General features: G+C 46.3%; 1 long non-coding RNA gene across 2 annotated transcripts in view; it reads left to right on the top strand.

The window, feature by feature from the left end:
- The window catches only part of LOC113583156, a 66883-nt gene that overhangs the window by 428 nt on the left and 53955 nt on the right, over window positions 1-12500 (top strand). The gene's annotated exons all lie outside the window — the stretch shown is intronic.

Here is a 12500-nt window from a genome sequence, read left to right as displayed (position 1 = left end):
AGGGGAAAAAAAACAAACAAAAATATATATAATAATAAATTAAAAGCAAAGAGAAATAGGAAAACAGCAGGAAATTTTCTCCTCTTACACACACACACCCACCCACACACACACACACACACACACACACACCCACCCGCACACACACGTGTGCGCACACACACAAACACACATTCACACACAGGCGCACACACACACACACACACGGACACAGACAAACACACATGTATACGGTACCTCTGCCTCTAGAGTCAGAGACCACCCTGTGTTCACTCACTTGTAATCATCGCAGAATTTGCGCAGGAAAGCTGGCAGCCTTGTGTGGGTGTTGTTTTTGCTTCATTAAAAGCAGAGTTTGGAGACCGCGAGACCTTTCACACCAGAGAGGAGAAACGAGCGCAGCTAGCACTGCCAAAAAAATCACAACCCACCAACAGCTCGGCAAAGACCTGGAAATCTTTTCAAAGTTTCCAACCAAGTACGATGTGAGAGAGCGGGAGGGCGATCGAACAACTGTACCTGACCAGTAGGTGGTGGGAGTAGCCGCTCTGATTGGTTGGCAGTCCACTTTTGAACGTATCTGACAGAAGGAGAGAATCATTTGGGACGATATGAGGGAACTCACATTCTCTCCTTCCTTCTCTCCTTCTCTACCCTGTGTCTCGGTCTCCTTCTCATTCACTAGTCTCCCTGTCCTGCTTTCCTTGTTACCTCCAGATCGGGAGCCTCTGTGCCTCCTTTCTCTTCAGTAGGTGGTCTTTGTCCCTGGCCCAGATGAACACACGCGGAACACACACAGAACCGCCCTCACTAAGACAAGAGCACGCTCTCGACACCGAGGGGCTAGAGTCAGCTTGGCTGGTGTGACCAGCATTGAAAGGGAAGCATCACGTCAGAATCTCGGTGTAATTCCAGGTGTCGGGGTAATGGTGTTAACAGCAACTGAAAGGGCAGGAGTTTTGATGCTAGATGGCTTGAGTGAATAATCTTCACCAGAAGAAGCATTTGTTAGCTGATTGGCTGATTAATGAGAGCCAGATGTGGAATTAGTTCAGGAGTGAGACCAAATACTGTACCCTCTGACCGTCAATAACTCTCAATAATGATGATAGACTTGACTTCCTCCTTCCTGGTGTAGCTGGCTGGAACAGGCTAACTAGGTCAGGTGACTGGATGTGTTGGTCATGTGACATTGTTGATGACGTTGTTGCGCGGCCTCTCCTACACACCAATCATGGCTAACTCACATGGGTGCACCCAGAAGGACCAATAAAGACGGCCATTTCAAAAAGGAAAGCTGTACATGGCGTTCACGGGCCACTGACGACAACGTTAAGAGACAGACCGTGACCTTGACGTTCCCACAATGTCAGTGCAGCCTTGTGTTGTATTTTGAAGAGATTAACAACTTATCTTTTCATTTTCATATTCTTAGATCTGTCTTAATCTGATCAAAATATTAGTCCCCAGATAGCCCCGAGGCAACATCTTTTCATCCGTCCCCAAAATAATCTTCGTCTGGGAGAAAATGACGTACAGCAAGAGCAAAATCTTCCAGAAATCGCCTTTCTGACCACAGAGGAAGGTTCTATCAAGATCTCAATCAGAGGCCTCTCGGCTGGGGGGGGGGTTCAGACATCCCCTTTTTTTATTTCTTTAGCTGTCTCATCTGGGCTCCTAAAGCAGAAAGCACTCAGGCCTCTATTGTCACACCTTGATTAAAAGATGAGGTTAAGTCTGGTCTCGGGGGTTGAGAGGCAGTGTCGGAGGGTGACTCCTGCGTCTCATGACTCATTCAACTCCCCAGTAGCAGGGTTTCCTCCGCTATTATCAGTTAAGAATGTGTGCTTGGTATAATAATAATAATAATAATAATAATAATAATAATAATAATAGTAATGATAATTGAAATCAATAAAACAAAATGAGTATTATTAATTGATTAGATTGGGCATATTTATTTTTGATCAGTTATGTTATCAGTAACAGCAGTGGTGGGATCAGGAAGAGCTGTAACAACCGTGCCGTGTTGCCCTGGCGCCGAGAGAGATGGAGATGGACACCAGAAACCTGAGAACAACACACTTTGCACAGATGTTGGTACTTTGCAGACGCTCTCTTGTCTCTCTCATTGTGGGCGGGGTTTTGGGGGGGGTGTCAGAGGTGGGAGGAGTAAAAAATCAGTGCCCAGCTCTGCGCTTCTGTGTCGCCTGCTGCCTTTAATATGCAAATCGTAGGTATGCAAAGATCTGATGCTTTTATTTAAGAACGATGCCCTCCGGCGTCTGGCGGCAGCGTTTCTGAGGAGAGCTCTGTTTCACTGTGAGATAAATAGTTGTTAAAAGGATCACATGAGTTTGTATCTTAGAAGATGAAAAGCTAATTGAAATGAATAATTTATTGTGATGCAATATTTTATATAAATCAAACAGTAGCAGAGAGAGAGAGAGAGAGAGAGAGAGAGAGAGAGAGAGAGAGAGAGAGAGAGAGAGAGAGAGAGATAGAATGAATTAATGCACAGTTCAGGCATCTCATCGGCAACCTCAAAATATGGGCAACCTCAGAATATTCATAAGAAATGATTTCCTCTGGATTACTGAGTCTTTAATCTTACTGTGACTGGTGTCCTGAGGTCAGTGAACTACAATTACCAGCGGACACCACAAGGACTCTCTGAGGTATTACACAGCCATAAATGATTCATCAATTGGTCATGGACCCAGCGTGGAGATGTATGCCACAGGCCGGCTCCATTACACAAAACCACCTCGCTCACCTATATAAAGAAACGCATGTCGCTTCAAAGCAACTGGACTTGCTCAAGCACGTGGGTTTGAGAGGGTGAGGGTCCTCTTGCTAAACAGTGTATTGATTTTGCTTCAGATTCTCTGTTTTCTTGTGAGAAAACAGATTAAAAATCATTAAAAATCATCCAGGGCAGTAATTGGAGATTGGCACCGTTTCTGGAGTATCCTGGCTTCATCCTTCAGGGTTCGAACTGGAACACTGGCTATGATGTTAAAGTGCAGAGCGTTGAGCTTAATATTAGGCAGTTTACATATGTACTGGGTGAACGAACACACACACACACACACATATACATACACACACACACACACAACACACACCCACCCCCGTTTCAGGGGACCAAATGTAATTGGACAATTGGCTTCCCAGTTGTCTCTTGGCCAGCTGTGTGTTGCACCATTAGTTCCTGCAGAAGAGAGATAACAAAAGTGTTCGGACTGATGAGATATGACGTGTCTCTCAACAGAAGGACCAATGAGGTATCAGAGTTTCAATGTAAAAAGCCAATTACGAGGCTGCAATATCAGTCAGAGGCGTGGCCAAAATATTACGGGCATCAACGTGAGCTGTTCAGTGTTCAGCAGTGACAGCAATAACAGTGAACCACAAGAACGCGTGTAAGCCGGACGGGTCATTGACCTAACCCGAATCCCACCATGCACACAGTGCACTTACTGAGTCCAACACTGGAAGCCCAGAAGCCCCTGGACCGAGCCCAGAAACGCACTGCATTGTAGGCCCGGTGTAGCATCTCAAGAGAGGATGTCCAGGGTCCGGGGACGGAGGCAGGCTTTGGGCGCGCAAAGGACTCGCAACCAAGTGTGAAAAAAGGAGTTTGATGAAGGTTCCGATGATCTGTTGATATCCCTACTACACATCTGTGTCCGTGCAGAGGAGCTGTCCTTACACCCCTGATCTCTGGGACGGCGATGGGGACATTCTCTTTTAGGAGACAGCGGACCCTGTTTAAACTAAATTACCCTACCACTACGCTTAGAAATGAGAAATGCTTGTGAATGTCAGAATGGGCTTCACGTTTTTACCTGTTTTGACTGTTTCTGTAGAAAGTTGGAAAAAAAAGATCAGCTGAGTTTATTCTGAGTCTGCAAACTGATTCTTTCAGTGTGATCCCTCATAATCCTTAACCATAACCACCAAGACAGTGAACACACCCCTCCACACTCATCTCCTGTGGACGAGAGGTGACGTTTCCATCCAGTGGTGTGCACGGCGACCGGGCAGAGCGCACCCCATTTAATGAAAGGCCCGTATTCTTCCTCGGCCCTAATTGGCGACACAAAGGGAGCTCTCATGGCGATGAACTTTTGACTGGGCCGCTGTCGTCCGACCCCCCCCACCCCCGGGGCTCGGCGGGAGCGCTGCGCGGCGAGTGAATTCCTGGCGTGGCAGCGCGTAGCCGGAGTCGTGCCTGGCTCTGAGCGCCTCTTTGTAACGGCCCTCCTATGCGTTGACCTCTTGCCTCACAACCCGCCACAACCGCCCCCTCGCTGCGCTGTCGTCCACACCCGCTATGACGCAGTGAAATGCCGGCCGTTCCTGGCGAGCCTCGGCACGGCACCCGCCGGGTTAATGGTGTGAGCACCGCAGGGTTTCCCGCTGCTGCGTTTCGGAGTGCTCCGGAACGTTCTGTGGCCCAGCGTGGCCGAGTTAGTGCTGTTACGTGTAAGCACCCCCTCTAGACCACACCCACCCTCCCAACCCCCAACCCCGCGCGTCCCCATGGATGAAGGGAAGGAAGATGCTGATTGTTAGAGGATTCCGCATTTGTCAAAGTGGGTGTTCCGGGAATCTTACTTATTTCTCATGACGTATTTCAAAGGGGGGGGGGGCTCAGTGCAAAAGCCCTCCCCAGTGATGAACTGGTCTGAAGAGACACATACACTCGAGGCACTCAGTATTTAAAAGTATTTAGTTTCTCTGGACGTAGACGACCATTAGAGAATGGAGGCATATTAACTCTGACATAATTAATTATTCAATTTTTCCTTTTTTTGATTGGGGGGCGGGTGTGATGGCTTCAAATCTCAGAATATCTTGGACTGGTATTTTTAGAGTTGACAGAAGTGTAATATTTTGTTGGACAGCACGGAGGATCTGAAATCCTCCTAAAGCAGTCTCCCACGAGCTCCCACGTCGTTCTTTCAAAACGCCGCAAGCCTCTATGTTGTGTCTTTATTGAACTGCGGTCTGCCATTGTTCTCTCGTGGCAATATTGCAAGCAAATCTAGCTGAAGTTATGTTAGCGCTTAAGTCTTACTTTTTAGCATTGTTGTGGTTTTGGATTTTTTACTATGCTTATATATATATTTGTCTTTTGTTCTAGGCATTTCTGAAGTGGTCTTGGCAACTCCATTTCAGTTTCCAGCGGCGCGCTTGCATGGCTTCCCATTAGCATGCTGTAGCCCACGAATATGAGCGTGCGCTTTTTGATGTGGCTCTGAGTTAAGTGAGCGTGATCGCGCGTGACGTGAGTAAGGCCGAGTCATTCGCGCTGACTTTATCCCATCAAATGCCTTTCACATCAAGACAATATTGAAGCGGAGCATACACTGCATTGAGGCCTTTCTGAACTAATGCGCGGAAAGCATATGCGTGGCGCGCGCACGCAAACGCACACACACACGCGCACACGCACACACACACACACACACACACACACACGCACGCACACACACACTGCTCCGCTTTGCTACAGTAGGGTCTAGATATGTACCCGCAGCTGCAGAGAGCCGCACGAGCATGCTAGGAAACGCTCGTGTGAGAATAAAAAGCTCTCAGCTCTCCTTTTCCCACAGGCCAGGAGTGGACACGAATACCTCGGCTCCTTCCCCGCGTGCGTGAACAGCCCGAATAGTTCATCCCTTGTTACAATTGTAATGTGTGTGATTTAGAAGGGGGAATTATTCACATCTCAATGCGCCTATAAACGATATTATTCATGCACAGGTGCTGCTCGGGGCCCTTCAGAATTAAGATAATCTTTCTCTTTCTTCCCTCTGCTCCTTTCACACGGAACACTTTGTTCTTCACTTTCTCCCGTGTCAATACGGCGCTGTTTCTTCCCCACGCTGTTGTCTAATCCCCGCCTCAGCACAAAACCACGCCAAACAACTGGGACCAAATTTATGTTCTCCCCCGAGTCCCGCGCGCTAGTCCGCCAAAAACGTGCCAAGTCGAATTAAAGTAGGGGGGAAAAAAAACAAAAAAAAAAACTTTGAAAGTGGTAAACTCAGGAAAACGTTCCTCTGGGATGTCAGAGTGAGATTTATTGGTTATATATCTGTGTATGTCGAGGAGGGCCCTGAATAGGAACAAAATCTCGCTCTTTATAAGTGTTCTTTTTTCTCTTGCGTTTAGGTTTAGTGAGGAAAGCAAATGCTATTTGTGTGACTTGTCTGCCTACTTTGTACAGTATCTTATAAAGCAGTTTAATAATAATTTATTATAAAAATTTTATAGGAAAGCTTCAAATCAACAAATCTGTCCCCAGCGCCCCTGACAGATTATACTGTCATACTTGAAAAAAGACTATTAACTAACTGCATTTTCTATGGCGTGTTAATATTTAGTGTAATGACTCAATGCTTTTTAACGTTTCTGTGATGGATACCTTCGGTGAAGGTTACGGAGATCGAGTGTTTAGTATGTAATTACCTGCACTACAAAGCGTTTTCCCACAGGGCCGGAGAAACCCTCTCATTAGGACTTAACCTCCACTTCATTACTGTTCCTCTCTCATCTTCACCTGGCCTGTTCCTCTCGTCGCAGGGCGTGTGTGTAAACACAGACGTCCAAACGTAGCGGCTTAATGGGAGGCACATGCGCGGCGGGGAAGGTAAGGGGTTCTCGGCCACAGGGACGCCCGCGGTGTACGTTTCTTATTTTCTTTTTTATCTTTCTTGTTTTGACGGCCCTGTTGGGATGGAGCGGCCTCCTGTGTCCACACGTGTATGGAGGTTTTGACGAATTGAAAACTAGTTTTCAATTAGTAGTGCAAATAAATCATTCAGTTCTGTGCATTTGTAAATGAGTAAATGGATGAATGAATGAATGAATTAATAAATTACATAAAACTCTTATATCTCTTTCAATCTGGAACAGACGTAAATAAAAAGGTTTATACATTTAGGAGTTGTTTACAGTACAGAGCACCCAGGCCATCACAAAACACCAGTGGGATTCAGGGGCAAGACTTTGCACGCAAAGCTCTGAAAAGCTCTGCTATTCTTGACCATAGGGGAGATGACTAATGATCGCTTTACCACAGGTCCGCTAAACAGAAAAAAATGACCCCATAATGGCTACTGTTTAGCCAGAACAGAACCGCATGTGAACATAAGGAACTTTGGCCTCACGTCAGTTCATCCCAAGTTCCCTAACGAAGCCTGCAGTCCATCATCCAAAGCACCAAAGCGTTGTTTCCCAGGGTTTCCGTTTATGTCCGTGTGTTCGGTAGCCTACCGCGTGCCCGGCTCGGAGCGGTTGGCGGGCGCGTGAGAAATGATTGTCGGTCCGGCGCGACCGAGGATCCAGCTGTAGTGTCGCATCACGGCACCTTGTTTACAAGAGCCTTCTCCGCAGCACGGATGTATTTAATCTGGTTATTTTTTGTGTGCAAATGAGTTGTTTTGTTTGTCTTTCCTTTAAGTTTGATTTGTTGATGTGTGTACTGATGTTAAGGGGTTATGTTGTTTGTTTGTTTCTTTCACTAAACACACGTCGCTCATGAGAGAGGAAAGGAAGGAAAGAAGAGGGTGAATCTGTCTCTAATAGTCTAAAGCTGAACTGTCCATGCTTCACGGGTACGTCACCAAAACCAAAGCACTTTTTTTTTGTGGTTGTTGTGGCATATTGTTTCATATCGATGTAAACACAAACGGAACTTCCTCGTTACCGTCCCAGATGATTTCTGGGAATGGGTTTGGAAAAAGTGGGGTTAGGACTAGTTTATGACACGACTACAACTGCCACGGGCTTCAGCTCCTGTTGGTACAGGAAGTGTTTCATTAGTTCCTCAGGACCTACAGACACGTGGTCACCCGTGGAACAGGCGGACAAGACCTCCGCTAGCTGGAGCTGCGGATTTTAAAGGTGAAACGAGAACCTTCATCTTTGTGTGTTTGTGTTGCAATGTTTTGGGAATTGAGATCCCATTTCTAAAACCTTTTTAGCATACCTTATTACAGTAACTTTCCTTTGTAAAAACCCAGATTTCCCTGGCACACACCACTAAATGATATATATTTAAACCATGCCCTCTGGCTGCTGCTTGCCCTGAAATGTCTTTAATGATGATTGGAAGTTAATGGCTGGTATAGCTCTGGTTTTAAATTAGAAATTACCCACTGTATCATTTGACTTATAGAAAAGGTTAGAATTAAGTACAATGAATTAATCTCAATTTCCGATGTGAGTGTCTATTCATCAGAAAGTAGTTTGAAAACAGATTATTAGGACTAAAGTTAACTTATCATGAGATTGTCATCTGATTATAGTATATTATTGACATTAGATTAATTTTAAAAGCTCTCCAGGCAGACCTGACTAGGATGAAGAGGTATCATTAATACTGTGACCAAAACCTGGCAAAGGTTTCCGTAGTTACGAGAGTTCCTTAAACCTTGATTTTTGTCTTATCCTTCATTTTTGCTTTGATCTGCCTCTAATCGGATTAAGAGGAGGTTGGAGGTTGATGAGGATCAGGGTAGCACTGGGTTTGTGCCTGGTTTTGATTTAATGTCACTGCAACACTTGCTGATTTGGAGCAATCTGTGTGTCTTTTCTCCCTGAGCAGTCTGAGACTGACTTTTCTCCCTGAGCAATCTGAGTGTCTTTTCTCCCTGAGAAGTCTGAGAGTGTCTTTTCTCCCTGAGCAGTCTGAGACTGACTTTTCTCCCTGAGCAATCTGAGTGTCTTTTCTCCCTGAGCAGTCTGAGACTGACTTTTCTCCCTGAGCAGTCTGAGACTGACTTTTCTCCCTGTGTCTTTTCTCCCTGAGCAGTCCCAGGTGTGGTTATTATTGAAAGACCACACATGGCATGTGTGTATGTGTGTGTGTGTGTATGTGTGTGTGTATGTGTGTGTGTATGTGTGTGTGTGTGTGTGTGTGTGTGTGTGTGTTTGGCACAGATGGCGCTCTGGTGTCATACCTGCACAAGGTGAGCCATGGCAGATACCAGTGGCAAGCACCCACAGGAGTCTGAGCCCAGACTGGCGTTTTGGGTCCTCACGAAGCCTGCTGGTTTAATGCAGAGCCATCATAACTTATATCAATAGCTGTTGTTATTGCTGAAGACTTTGTTTTCACAAGCCTGTGGTCATATTCTTGTTTTCTCAAAGCCGATAAAGAGTGACTGTATTCGGGAATGTCCTGATGGTCATGGATTACTGGTGCTGGACTGATACGGTCAGATCCCGCTCTTAAAGCGGATCGCCGTCGAAAGATTTTTGGCGCAGTTTGGCACAGAATTCAAATAAGGAAATAAATATATAAATGAATAAATGGGTAAGAAAAGGAGGATCAACCAGTATCACTTTCAAAGGCAGCAGATTGCTGTATTTGATGGTTAAAGGAGTGGAATGTCATTGTTTCTAACAGCAGTGTGGAATAAGGCGGTCCTTCCTTGCAGAATGTCCCTGAGACTATTCTTGGCAGGCCTGGGTAAAAATAGAGAAGTTTCATCTGGTTCGAGTCAGAGTTGCTATATTACTGGGTGGGTTTTTTGGGGGGGTTGGGGAGGAGGGGGGTCGCCTTTCTTTCTGTACGTGGTCCAGGGCTCTTTTGATTGAAGCTCATGTGGAGCAGGAAATGCAAATAATCCTGTAGACTGGAGGATGCGCGGTGACGTGATGCCACTGCAGCTGGAGTCGTTCGTGGGCTGTACCACATGAAAGGGGGACGGGGGTGTGCAGATGCGCCAGGACTGGCTTAAGTTAAGGAGGAGGGCCGACTTCAAAGACCCATAGGTTCGCCCTCTGCTTCACCAGCCACAAGATGTGTGTTTTATTAATGGAATTCAGCGCTGCGTTCACAGAATCTTTATTTTATTTATTTATTTTTAGCCAATTCCTTTTGTTCTTCTGTTTGTCTGTCTTCAATTGCCAGGCTTGATGGGAGAACAGTGGTCTACAGGACTGGAATCTCCAATGAATAAATCAATTAAGGCAATGGCAACTATGGCGATAGGAGAACGTCTAAACATTTGTTTATCGTACGTGTTTCACATTGTGTTTGGAGCTAGCCACATAGGTCAGGGATCAGAGTCCCTACAGTACACTCACAAAACTTAAGGGAGGACAATACCAGCATAGCAAGTACCGGAAGCTAGTTGGACTGATGAGCACAATCTCACTTGCAGACTAACTTTCCCCTACGGCTTGTGTTCGTTGATCGTGATATCAGCCCCCTTTTTTTTCTGGATGATGTATGTCGTATAACGTGTCGTGCCACTGTCGAGTTTTTGATCAAAAAGGTGTCAGCAGAGCCATATGAAACGTACGACCTCTGACACCTCCCAGGTTTCAGTGTTTCACGGTAGACGCTCTCAAGACTACGGCACACCGTCACAGAGCAGATTTGTTTCCATACACTCTGCGGGCTGACTTTTTAACCTGCATCTGATTCTCTGTTTGTTTGAAAAGAGGCCCAATGCGGGGGGGCGGCGCTCAGAAAACGCTCTCTGCAGCAGTAGTGCCCTGCTCCAAACAAGCTCAACTCCTACATGAAAACACTCAATTATTGTGGCTTTTAAGTCCTCATTCTCCCGCGCTCCGTTGTGAAACTTCAGCGTTTCGCCGAGCTGATTAGCATATTGTGATGATGTAAGTGGGGCCACGCGCCACTCCTGCCTTTCTTCTTCCTCCGCTTCATTAAAAAAGAAGACAAACCCCCACCCGAATTCCTGCAAACCTGCAAACCAGTTGGCCTTCGAGGGCTCTGGGTTCTGATTGGCTCTTCCCTCAGCGCCCAATGCGCCATAAGCCCACTGTCAATCCAGCGGCTTGCGTTATTAAAATAACAAACAGTAAAACACGCACACAAAGACACTCTAATGAAAATGGCATAATTGACTCTGTTGTGGGACTTCATCATTAGTTATGGCTTGATTCTGAGACATAATCTGCTTTTGCTAGTGCCAAGCCCTTTACTAGCGGCAGCGCACGCTAATAAAGTTGCAACCTCTTAGCACCCAGATGCTCGTGTAATGCACTTGTAATGATTGCGTTTGAAAGACAAATGCTTTATCGTCGCGTTGCACAAGAGCCGACAAATCTGAAACCTTTAACAAGAAATAATTAGGATCTGTTTAAACTGCAACACTGACCACATTCTTAAGACACGGCTAAGACTGTTAACCACTGAGGCTGCAATTAAAGGATTTAGGCGTGGTAGACTTAGCCAAGACTTTATTTACCTGAAAATTAAGAAAAGTGATTACCATTTGTTACTTTGCATAGGCCCCTTCTTAACGAAGTTGGACAGTTTAAATTAGAGTTTTTGGTCGGCGAAGTACATTTGTGGACATTTTTCTGGGTTTGTGTAATTAAAAAAAAAAAAACCCATCGACTTTGCGATGTATTGTCAGCACATGCTGAAGAGTTATCGTGGAACTGTCTCCAAGATGTTCCAGACTGGGCCTCCCTCACGGAAGCGGCGCTAAAATTAGTTCTATCGGCTTATTTCCCTGTTTTCTCCCCCGCTTCTCTCCTTTTCACGCTTTAATTTCTTCCCATAGTTTAATGTTTAAAAAAAAATGAGGTCAACCTTTAAGATTTATGAGGAGGAAATTAATGGTATGCTATTTTTACGCTGAAGATAGGCTGTTAATTTGGTATGACCTTAGTCAAAGGCGACGAAACAACAAATTCTTGTACTTCCTCAGACAAACCGGGAGGTCCCCAGTGCCTGCGCCGAAATGAGCTGATCTGAGCGCAGTGCTCTGTAAAGCTCACTCTTATCTCCCCGAGTCAGCAAATCTACTTGGCCTGGCTCTCCTTAACACGAGCCTTTATGAAAATCAACTTTCCTTCATCTCACTTTAGGCCTGATTAATATTGGGTGTAATTGATTGAGTGAGCCGTACGGGGGGGGGGGGGGGGGGGGGGGGGCGTGGATGCACGCGGAATGCCTCGAGGAGCTGTCTGCTGCAGGTGGGGTAAGAAAGATCGGCTCCCTCGCCTGCAGTCCTGACCTTGGGCCTGGTCAGCTCGGACGGCGAGCGAGCTCAGCACGTCAGCTTGGGCTCCCGTGTCCTTCAAGAATGTTCTCTTTTAACCCTGAAACGAGGGGCATTTCTCCTCCCTGCATCACATTCTCCTTCCCTTTCTTCTGTCTTTCTCCCTTTTGAAAAAGAAAATGAAGAAGGGAAAAAAACTGCGCCCCACACTTTGGAGCGCATTCCTTGACGAGATCAAAACTGGCTGGGTTGAGGCGCACTGGTATTGAAGTGCCCCCCCCAGGGTGGCGGAGCAGACCCACAGACTCCCTGGGGGGGGGGGGGGGTGTAGAGGAGGTGAATCTGGATATTAGCGGCACACCCCACCACCGCAAACACTTTCCCCTTTGTTGTGGGTACTGTGGACTCTGTACGGTGCTCTCCTGATCCTGACCCAGGTTAACCTTTGCTCTCTACCCTCTGACCTTGGCTGCACGTCCACCCCTCCGCGGTAAC

Source organism: Electrophorus electricus, chromosome 1 (assembly GCF_013358815.1).
Source record: "Electrophorus electricus isolate fEleEle1 chromosome 1, fEleEle1.pri, whole genome shotgun sequence".
Taxonomy (NCBI): Eukaryota; Metazoa; Chordata; class Actinopteri; order Gymnotiformes; family Gymnotidae; genus Electrophorus; species Electrophorus electricus.
The sequence above is the reverse complement of the archived record's forward strand: the minus strand, read 5'-3'. Positions and strand labels throughout refer to the sequence as shown.